This window comes from Lissotriton vulgaris, chromosome 1_1, assembly GCF_964263255.1.
Source record: "Lissotriton vulgaris chromosome 1_1, aLisVul1.2, whole genome shotgun sequence".
NCBI lineage: Eukaryota > Metazoa > Chordata > Amphibia > Caudata > Salamandridae > Lissotriton > Lissotriton vulgaris.
This window is the reverse complement of record NC_141685.1, coordinates 1046060317-1046071986: the sequence shown is the minus strand read 5'-3', so window position 1 is coordinate 1046071986 and position 11670 is coordinate 1046060317.

The following is an 11670-nucleotide window of genomic DNA, read 5'->3' as shown; positions in this document are numbered from 1 at the left end:
ATAATTTAATTAAGCAACCCAGACTTCAAAACTTTAATAATAAATTAGATTTAATCCACGAAGAGTTAGTGGGCGTTCTGGGTGATGTTCTTTTCCCCGAAGTAGTGCAGCGCAAGCAAAAGACTCGAACCTCTACCTGGTATAACTCAGACTGTAAAAAGGCCAAGTCTGAGTTAATAACAGCAATAAAAGCTGGAACAGTCAGGGGCAAGGTCGCTGAGCTTAGTCGGGAATATAAGGACATAATGGCGTGGGCAAGGTCATAGTGGAGCTGGGACAGATGGCAGGATCTCTCTCTCGCCCTAGAGACGAGGGATTGTAGGAGATTCTGTTGTTTGGTTAACATTTTTACCGGTGAACCAAAAACTGCAGTGGAGCCCAACATTGCAGCCTCTGTGTGGGAATACCACTTTGGTAAGCTCTACGAAGATATCTTCGAATGTTCCAATGATGTGGCTGCTGCCGCCCTATCCCAATCTGGCGACGGATTGGAATTTAGCCTTGGTGAGTTGGTCAGCGCAATATAGAGACTGGCACTGGGTAAAGCACCGGGGCTTGATAGATTGCCTGGTGACCTCTTTAGGTCCCATCCTGAGATCTGTGCCCCGTATCTCCTTATTTTTTTCAATTCTATTGCGAGTGGCATGGAGATCCCCTGAATTGGCTGGGGGCGGAGATAGTACCCATCTTCAATAAGGGCTGTCCTCTTCTCCCAGCCAACTACAGGCCGAGCAGCCTTATAGATGTGCCTCAAAAACTTTTTTCCCCGCCTTATACTGGACCATCTCTTGGACTGGATGTAGGACAATGACATTCTAAGTCCACCCCAGGCTGGCTTCAGGAAAAACACGTCCACCATGGACCAGATCTTCTGCCTCGTACTCCTCTATTGGAAAACTGTGAGGATCGAGGTGGGGAGGCTGTAGATGGTGTTCATGGACCTGAGGTCAGCATTTGACTTGGTCCCCCGCCAGAAAGTCTGGGAGGTTTTAAGTAAGATGGGGTCCTATACACCTTCTACAGGTCATAATCCGGCTCCAGGATGGTAACTTTGCTCAGGTCGGGAGTGGTAGGGGTGGAGCATTGTCAAAAAGGTTCCCAGTCCTCAGGGGGTTAAGGCAGGGTTGCGTTTTGGCGCCAACCCTGTTTTGCCTTAATGTTAATAATGTTATATCCCATCTTGGTAATGTAAGGGATAATGATGCTCCAGTTCTGGGAGGCAGGATAGTAACTCGGAACCTGAACCGCCCGGGTCAGAGAAGCAGCGGGGTGGTGGACTGTTCTTGAGTCTGCCTCCTCCCCGTAACATCGTGCCCCCTCACTTCACTTTGATGGATGCCGCAGAGGCAGACCTTCCTGACACTTATCGGACTGCGCCCCCGACGAATGCACTCCCTACAGAATCCAGGTTAGGTCTGCCCCCTCCCAAGGGAAGCAGTCAGAACCTGACCGCCCCCACCGGCGATACTTCTACCGTCCCTGGTGCCAATAAGAGGGCGGAGCCTGTGAGGATCGGCACCCCCCAGCTGCATGGACATGTTGGGAACAACGCTAATATGGGGGAGATAGCTGCGCCCTTTGAATGATTAACTAGTATGTGGTGGGGTGTTGTGTGCGTAATGAGCTGTATCACCATTATATTGCGACCAACCTTGTATGCCGAGGCGTAAGCATTACAAGGATACTGAGGTGTGAATTGTTTGTGATACATACACGGAGACCTCTTCACCAATGGCTTGCCGCCGTTTAGGAGGCCAGCCAATGGAGAAGAGGGGCGGGGTTTACTGTGTATTACAACGTAGGACACAGATTAATAGGCTGAGCCTTCACCACCCACGGACCTTCCAGCATTTTATTTCTACCTCTTTTTCAAAGCCTTATTTACTTTTTTTTCCTCTGTAACGACAGTTCTGTACTACGCTTATCTCTGTTATATTATACTTGTAATCTTCATTGCAGTTCTTTTTCATCCTGGTGGGGGGAGGGTGGGTGCATGACTTTAACAGAGATACTCTTAGTAACAGTGATACCATTAGTACAGAACTTTATTGACTGCTAAGAAACTACTCCATCAAATCTGTTGACTTAACCTGTTACTCGTCAGTGTTTTCTCCTCACAGTGCAAACCTGCATAATTCTTCTGTCGTTGCCCTCTCAGTGCATGTTGGATCCACCACTTCATAGTCATCATTAGGCACCACCTTGTGTGTACCCACCCTGATAATGGGTCCAATGAGCATTGTTCGTGCACACTTTTTCCTGGTTTTTCTTGCATTTTTCGTGCATTTATTGTGCAAATTGTTTTTGAAAGACCTCATCAACCCTTCTCCTTAAAAACAATGAAGGGTGTGAAGCAACTTTATATGCTAGCTCTGCATGCCACAATAATCCCAAAATCATTAAAGTAGTTTCTTTTCCCCTTTTATGCAATATTATTTATTTCCAGTCTACTCTTGTGGTTGTGTGTTTCACAACAATTGAATTGACCATCTCCATGCATATTGTGCACGAAAGGAATTGACAACGGAGTCACATTATTTATTTGTTATTATTCTTTATTTCATTTATTTAAATAAAAATTCCACATGTACCAATTACATTAATTTATTAGCATAATAAATATTAAATACATTTAACATCATACATCGCAAATACAAACATTACAGTAACGAAGTGTTGAGAATGTATCAAAATGCACAATTGATTAAAATTTTGCAATTCCAACAGTAACATTTAAAAATAAAATTCTGTACTTCACACTAAAATTTGTGGGCCCACAAATACTAATTACTATTTTTAGAACTTCTGTACTCTTCCACTACAGACATATGTTACATATGATAAAAATCACTTACATAGTAAGTATTTGTCTTGCATGTTCGGCTGTACATTAACATGCTCGCTGTCTCCTTATATTTTTTCAAGGGTCTACATTCTTTTGTTAGCATCAATGTATTGAGATGGTGACAATTGAATTTTGAACTCTGTAATATTTTTCTAGGTATATGTTAGTAATTGAAACATGGAAACTTAGTAAGAATAATAATATTAATAATTTGCCTTGGTAAAGCGCGAAATCACACGGAAGGGGCGCAGGGGCCCATCTGTAAGATCAATTAAGCTATTGCCCACAGTCACATGGTGCTTGCCTAATCTGCAGCTGATCGATCTGTGATCCCCAGATTCTGGAGTCAGTCACCCTACGTGGTGGCACATCTTTTCCCTAACTGGACAGTGCAGCCCTGACATCGTACTGACTGATGACATTATATACGACATTGCTAAATCACTAAGACATTGAAGTCTACTTTTTAAAATAAATGTATGTGCACACTTAAGTTACTTCTAATTTCCTCTGTAGACATAAACAATCATTAATGCTTGTAAATAAATTCATCTACTTTAATGTAAAGCAATGTATGCAAATGTTCTCCTCTATATTTCCGGGCAAATAATGTTACTCTTTTTATTGAGCAACTACTCAGATGTCGTATTCAGATTCATTTGAGTTTCATAGATATTTTCGATACTTTTAAGAACCGGACAACTTTTTTAACCTGATAGATTTAAATAGGATAAATCTGTCCTGTATGTCAATTGTTCTCTTGAAGTACCCATGGAGCACTAAAACCCATGCTGAAAGTGGAAGAAGAGCCATGTTGAAAAACCATTGGAAACTACTGCGAAGCAGCATGGCTTAATAGAAAAATCAAGTGCACCTTTACTTCCTAATGGCATCTACAGAGGTACTCACATTCCAAATGGAGTCTACAGAGGTAGCCATGGCCGTTTCAAATGTGTTATGCAGGCTCATACAACATGTTACCTCTCTCTATCAATTTGCTTGCTCAACACGATTATTCCTTATGACTCGAGCATGAAAGGTAATGTACTGAAGGGTACCTATTAATTTTCCCCAAAAATTATTCTTTTTCTCATGATCCACCTTTTTATAATATACATGCACCTTTATCGATACTTTAAACTATTCGTTCTCTGACAAATACTCGCGTTCATTAATTATTAAAGTTCTCGTTTACTTTAAATCATTTACTTTTGCAATGTGTCTACACCACACATCTGTAGCATTACTTCTGTATTAGTGGATTTCTTATTTATTTATATATATATTTTTTTAAAGGTTTTATATAGCGCAAACAAGATCCTTGCAGATATCTGAGCGCTTTACAGAAACAGGAGGTGGGGTAGACAAACTCTTGGAGACATTATAATATTCGGTAGTGAGTGGGTTGCAAGTGAGGGTACCAATCCGTAACACTGTGTACTTAAATAATGTCATTGCCTGTCTTCTCTGCAGTTCTACATTTCCACTTAAGATGAAATTAAAGAACAATAAAAATTAGCCAATAAATTAAAGGCAGCATTGTCCACAACGTCATTGCTATATTAAGTGTAAAGCATAGCCGAATACCATCACTTTTTAGATATTTGTCCTATAATACAATTCATGTGGATAGAGGGGCAGAAGATCTTACCTGGTATATAAGTAATTTTATGCCTGCAGTATTGCCACACGTACACCAAAAATGTAAGGCCGCACACCACATTTTCAAGCATTATCAGCCAATGAAAGACTGAAAAGTCGTCCCCCAAGTGGCTCAGATGGTCCAGATTCTCCCCATCACCAGTAAGCACTATACCTAGCGGGTTTGGTAAACGTCTCGACTCCATTCTCAATAACGTCTCAACTACAGCACTAACATGAATCATAAGATGTTCCCCGTGTTGTGCATTATTATGGGGTGCAGTAGGTGGCTGTGGAATCGTAGCCAAATCTTATTTTTACCTTTTACCAGATGTGGGCGTCAACGTCACACCTTTTGGTGTACTTTCCGTGACTCTTGTATTCTTCCTTTTGCGTCTCCCACTATTGGGCTTTATTTTTGGATATTTTTTTACCCATTTCCTCTTCTGTTGGAATAGTCAAGGAAGTCTTTTACACAACTAGGGGCATATTACCAACGTTAAGCTATATTTATCGCTTACGATACTTAGCGACGAATTGTTCAACGCTAAGCATCGCCAGAAATTATCACACCTAAACCTTGGTATATTCAATGTTTATCGCAAAATCGACAAAAATAGGCCGCATGCTTAAATAAGTTTGAAAAATAAATGATATTAATGCATTACCGAGGTTATGGTTTTAGCCAGGTCATCCAGCTTCCATTGGATGACATGGCTAAAACAGCACAGGTATGGTGTTTTTGTTTTGGAGATATTTGTGCTGAGCGCCAATATTTACAAAAGTTGTTAATTCTTGAAATTACTTCAAATCTCGCATATCAACATTTCTCCTATTATTTTTCTCTGTAACCCCATGTTTGCATATCTTTAGAGGTGCAAGGTGAAGCGTAAAGAAAAGGGGTTAAAGCCCAAAAAGTGGAGATAAATTCCGTGTTAATATGTCTTCTACTTTGGCAAGGTGTTTTTTTTTTATTATTTTCCACGTATGTGCAACATCTTCGCCACTCTCATCTTTATTGCGGAGGTGGGTGGGTTTGCTAGTGAATCCAGCATGATGTTCAAGATGAAGAATGGAAATGACTTGGATTACAACTAAAGTGGGTGTTAACAACCCGTCTGCCCGCCGAGATTGGGTAGGTGCGCCACACAGGTCGGAAACCTTTTTCATATTAGAAGATAATCAAAGGAATTTTAAGAATCTGCCTTACAATGGGTCTACTCTATTTAGTAGGCTTAAAATGATGGAGCAGGTAGCATCAGACAATGCCACAACAATCACATGTTGTGCCATCTGATTTGAATATGTTACTGAGCTATGTAATTCCATCAATCTCGTTGCTAGGTCATCATCTACACATAGATGGTCATTACTGTTGTCATTCTAAAAGTTGATGAGTCAAAATTTCCAAAGTCTTTGCCAAATACCGCATGGGAAGCACAATCAAGGGCCACAAGCCAATAAGCTCAAAAAATGCCCATGCTGTGGTCAAAGTGTACAAAGGTGATGCATCTGAAAATCACGCATGTCCAATAATAGTAGTGTATTTTACAGCAGGATTAAATGCACCTGGCAAGACCAAGAATCCAGTGGCCCAGAAAGCTGGCCCCGCTGCCACGGAGCTGAACATCTCACAGGGATCATCAAAAAAATGTTGACAGACAGTACAATGAAACAATTTCATATTTACCTGGTAAAGTGGTACGATAAGTGTCCTTGTATATATACCGCAAGCCACTGTTGCATACAACCACAAAGACTGAATGTGCAAGGTAAACATGTTTTTAAAAAATCATTTCATTAATATAGTGTACTGTTGCCTATCGGGTCCTTCAAGCAGAAGGGAAACATCTGACAGGTCGCCTGACAAGGATCACCAACCCATCCCATCCCATCAGCCTACATAAGTCTGAATTAACCTGAAAACAAAGAATACCATTATGTTAGTTTATGGACAGGTCAGTACTTGTGAGGAGTGTGTGTTAAGTGTCCAATGATGTTGATCACTGGGAGTGCATACATAAGCACACTTAACTCCCAATCTGATACAGGCGTAGCATTTGATAGAGAATTATAAAAAATAATAAGGTGTCGACGCACATCGGTATGTTTGCATCAAAATTTGGCGATGGGTGACTGATACGAAGCGACCATGAAGGTCTGCAAAGGATCATCAAATTACATTAAATACTAACCCAGTTTTATCAAAAAGGTGGAATGGAAACATAAAATACTTTTTTAAAATATTAAGGGAAATGCAAATAGGCAGGTGGATTGTAAAAGTCTGCCCCAGGGTCAGAGCCACTTCCCACAAAACCAGATAGCCTGAGTGGATGGGGAGCATGCCTCATTAGACAACACTACAAGAATTTCTGAGCAAAACAGGAGTAACCATGCCTCTAGATCATTCAAGGTGAACAAATAAAGAGCTGGGCTCTTAGAAGGTGGCCAATAAGACAGCTGCCAATTTCAATAATCCAGCGGCCCAAAATGCTTCCTCCCCCCCCCCCTCCACTCCAAAGAGTCCCAAAAAAACCCAAGGGGGTTGGGGGGAGGTGGTACACACCTTGATGGCATTCCAAAATATGCAACTTCACTAGGAGGCAGGTTACCGACATTCTTCCACGAGTGGACCAAGAGAACCATACAAGAATGCACACTGCACAACATACAGTTCATTGTACTGCATACAGAGTACAAAGCTATTGACCGCTCCTTCATTTTGGAGTTTTTAAAAAACTTATTCAGCAATGTCTTTTCCTTTCACCCCCAGTCACTTTTTGGGCTCCACCCTGGTAGGCTTTTCTGCGTGTGGTCAGTGATCTTGTGACATCTTCTGACCGACTCACTGGCATTCTGTTTGTAGTCATCCTATATTGTTGGAATCCATTTTATTCTGATTCTGCAACTTGAACATCTTGCAGGATTTATTACCAAACCCACCCACCTCCGCATTAAAGATGAGGCAGTACAACCTGTTGCAGATTCTTTGGGAATTTTGAAAAAAGACACGTGGACTATGTAAGTGTTTAAAAAACGTCATTGAATATTGCAAAGGAATACGGAACACATAACAAAATGAGCAAAAAATAATCACAAGATAGCGCACAACGGTGGGCACGTCCCCCGGAAGAGGGCCGATGTCACTCCAAGGACACCAAAATGTGTCAAGTTGACACCCACATCTGGTGCGATGAAAACAACCATTAATTAGGCTATGAGTGTGCAACAAACCACTAGACTCCGTAATAATGCACAGCGCAGTCAACCTATTAAGATTAATGCTGCTAAACTGTACTTTGTGCTATGGTTGAAACGGTGTTGGAAATGGTGTCCAGACGTCTACCACCCCTGCTAGGTATAGTGCTTACTGGTGAAGAGGGGAATCTGGACCATCCGAGTCAGTTGTGTCACGAGTAAATCATTAGTTTGACTGGTTGATAAGGCCTGAAGATGAAGTGTGTGTGGACTTGAATTTTTTTTATTTGAGGCAATTCTGCAGGCACACTGTGGTCAACAAGGAGCGTCGACTATTTTATGCAGTTTTGAAAAAAGGAAACACACGAGCCACGTCGAACGGAACCAGATAGCCAGGTGTGGCTGCCTGGAGTGCATGCGCGAAGCATTTCTCAAAACACCACAAGAATCTGTGAAGAAAGAAGGAGGCTGAGAACAGCTGGGAGAATAACCTTTCACACACAACTTATAAGGCAGGCTAAGGGTGGCTTCTCAGATCTGATCTTGAAAGAGATGACCGCCTCTGCCGAGATGAATGGAGTTCTACTGGCGGGTGCAAAGAAGTCGTAGTCAAACCACTTTCACCAAATACTGTGATCTGTTTTTAAAATGAGGCTAAGATGCGGCCAGGATCCTGGTTAGGAAAGACGTCCTACTGTCCAATACTATAGCGGACATTATCGTTGCAGAAAAGAAAAAAGACAAATGTGAAGACAAAATAAAGTAGAAAACAAACATTTCATACACATGGCCTGAAATAGAAAACACATACTGATGTCGAGCCATGTCAGGGTCCATGACAAGATGGGAGCCATGTTAAAGGCTGGTTCTTTTGGATTCCTGGCTCACTATACAGATATGCGTCTGGATGGTGACAAGAAGCCATGATCTGCAGCTCACACAGTGCTATATGTCCAGGATACATGTCACCGTTTGCTAGGACCCACAGAGACTTTAATGGACCCGTCAACTCTGGCGTACACAGATTTACAATGAACCTTTACAAAGAGTTCGAAACAAAGACAGCGGCCAAGCGTCCAGACAACAAAATAGGTGCCCCCGCCCCGGAACCCAAAAATGGGTCCCGGCCAGGGGAACGGGACACACCTCACAGTAAAAGTACAGCCCCCTTCTGGGCCTGTACTTTGGAAATCAGACAATTAAAGTACAGGCCCAGAACAGTGACTCTTGGCGGCAGAAGAACCAGGAGAAAAAAGTGCTGGAAGACTACTAATGTCGTTATCTATCCAGTTTTCCAGGAACTTATAAGAGACTAGACTTTGGAAAACAGAATAAAACAGAAAACAGAGAATAAAAGGACAGTCCCAGAATGGGCCCGTAGTTTGGAAAAAAGACAATAAAAGTACAGGCCCAGAAGGGGCCTGTACTTTGGAAATTCAACACTAAAAGCACAGGCCCAGAAGGGGCCTGTACTTTGTAATTTTAACACATGATGTATCGGCCGGTACTACAAATGTAACGAATTGGAGCCAGTGTTCTTTTTAAATGTGGGTGTGTTGTATTGTGTGGATGGCGACCGTTGGCCTCTTGTTGCCCAAATGGATATTGAACTTTGTGACCGCTTCAGCTGTACTTGAAGGGGCCTGTATTTTGAAAGAGGGGGCCTGTACTTTGAAAATTGTGCCATAAAAGTACAGGCCCACAAGTGTGCAACCTTCCAACCACACAGTGAATGGTGAAAGCGAACAATTTCCATGAAAAAATATACAGAAAACCACTGCAACAGAAACGTACATTGACATCAACGGGTCTATCTACAGGTGTAAGTGCAATCAAAATACAAGCCGTCTTTTACTTCTAGGTGACAAATACCTTTGACGGTTGAACAAATGCCATGAATGGATTGAGGGGAGAAGATGCACCGATGAAATAATGAAAGAGGCAGCGGAGTGAACACCATGACAAAACAAATGTTAACAAAGGGTCCTGGGCGAGGGAACTGGACACACGCATATCTCAAAGAGAACAATAAACAGCTGGTGGTCTACAAGGTAGACCAAAAGACAGTCGACAAGACCAAGCAAACAGCAGCCAATAAAGGTGTCACCGCCGACAAGGCTCAGGCACGGGGTGAAGATGCAGCTCTTTTGCACAGGTAAAAATGGAATGCAGATGTAGAACATTCAACGAAAATTGAAATGACAAAGCATCCCGACTTCTAATAGGTAACATTAACACAAGGTAAGAAAAATGATATGTATGATATTACAATTCAAGTGGTTTGGTTTAAGTGGAACGGCCAATGGTTTTTATTTTCTGCCCTTCGTTTTGTGCTTCCCTCAGCTTAATCAACATTGAAAACAACATTGCGGGCTTTGCACTAACGTTCGAGAACGCGAACCTCACACGAACGTTGAACGGGTCTACTCTGCCTACTAACATTACTTTTATAAAGTTTACGGCCAAAAAACAACATGGCCAACCACGGCCACGCCCATGGCAGGCTTAGCAATAATGTACGATCAAACGCGCAAAACCAATTTACCTGACCGGGCTTCAGCCGCAGCCCCTCCCCCACCGCGTCGTGTGTGGCTGTGGCAGCCCGGGCGGAGACAGATCCCGGGCACACACGGAACCTCAGACAAACGTTGAACGGGGCTTTAAAAGACCATTGCATTGTTCATTAGGCCTTGCAACCCCTTCTAAGAGGCCCTGCAGCCCCACTCTGCCTACTGTTTAAAGTTCAGCCCCCACGGAAGGTTTTCATCCCCCCCCGCCGAAAATTGCCTCTAGTTGACCACCATTGGCAAAATGTTTAGCACATTCGAAAACACATTAGTGGCTGTCAGTAACAAGCACGTGGAAATGTACATTGCATAAAAGTTCAAAAAAATATGGTTAAATCACATATTAAGAAACACGAGGGATTGTACATTGCTGAAGGACTCGGAGCAATATTTTCAAATGGCACGCAACATGTGCTATACAATGAGGATTGAAACATTACTTTTATAAAGTTTACAGCAAAAAATCAATCAAGCCACCATCGGCCACGCCCATGGCGGGCTTTGCACTAACGTTCGAGAACGCGAACCTCACACGAACGTTGAACGGGTCTACTCTGCCTACTAACATTACTTTTATAAAGTTTACGGCAAAAAAACAACATAGCCACCCACGGCCACGCCCATGGCAGGCTTAGCAATAACGTACGATCAAACGCGCAAAACCAATTTACCTGACCGGGCTTCAGCCGCACCCCCTCCCCAACCGCGTCGTGTGTGGCTGTGGCAGCCCGGGCGGAGACAGATCCCGGGCACACACGGAACCTCAGATGAACGTTGAACGGGTCTTTAAAAGACCATTGCATTGTTTATTAGGCCTTGCAACCCCTTCTAAGAGGCCCTGCAGCCCCACTCTGCCTACTGTTTAAAGTTCAGCCCCCACGGAAGGTTTTCATCCCCCCCCGCCGAAAATTGCCTCTAGTTGACCACCATTGGCAAAATGTTTAGCACATTCGAAAACACATTAGTGGCTGTCAGTAACAAGCACGTGGAAATGTACATTGCATAAAAGTTCGAAAAAATATGGTTAAATCACATATTAAGAAACACGAGGGATTGTACATTGCTGAAGGACTCGGAGCAATATTTTCAAATGGCACGCAACATGTGCTATACAATGAGGATTGAAACATTACTTTTATAAAGTTTACAGCAAAAAATCAATCAAGCCACCATCGGCCATGCCCATGGCGGGCTTTGCACTAACGTTCGAGAACGCGAACCTCACACGAACGTTGAACGGGTCTACTCTGCCTACTAACATTACTTTTATAAAGTTTACGGCAAAAAAACAACATAGCCACCCACGGCCACGCCCATGGCAGGCTTAGCAATAACGTACGATCAAACGCGCAAAACCAATTTACCTGACCGGGCTTCAGCCGCACCCCCTCCCCCACCGCGTCGTGTGTGGCTGTGGCA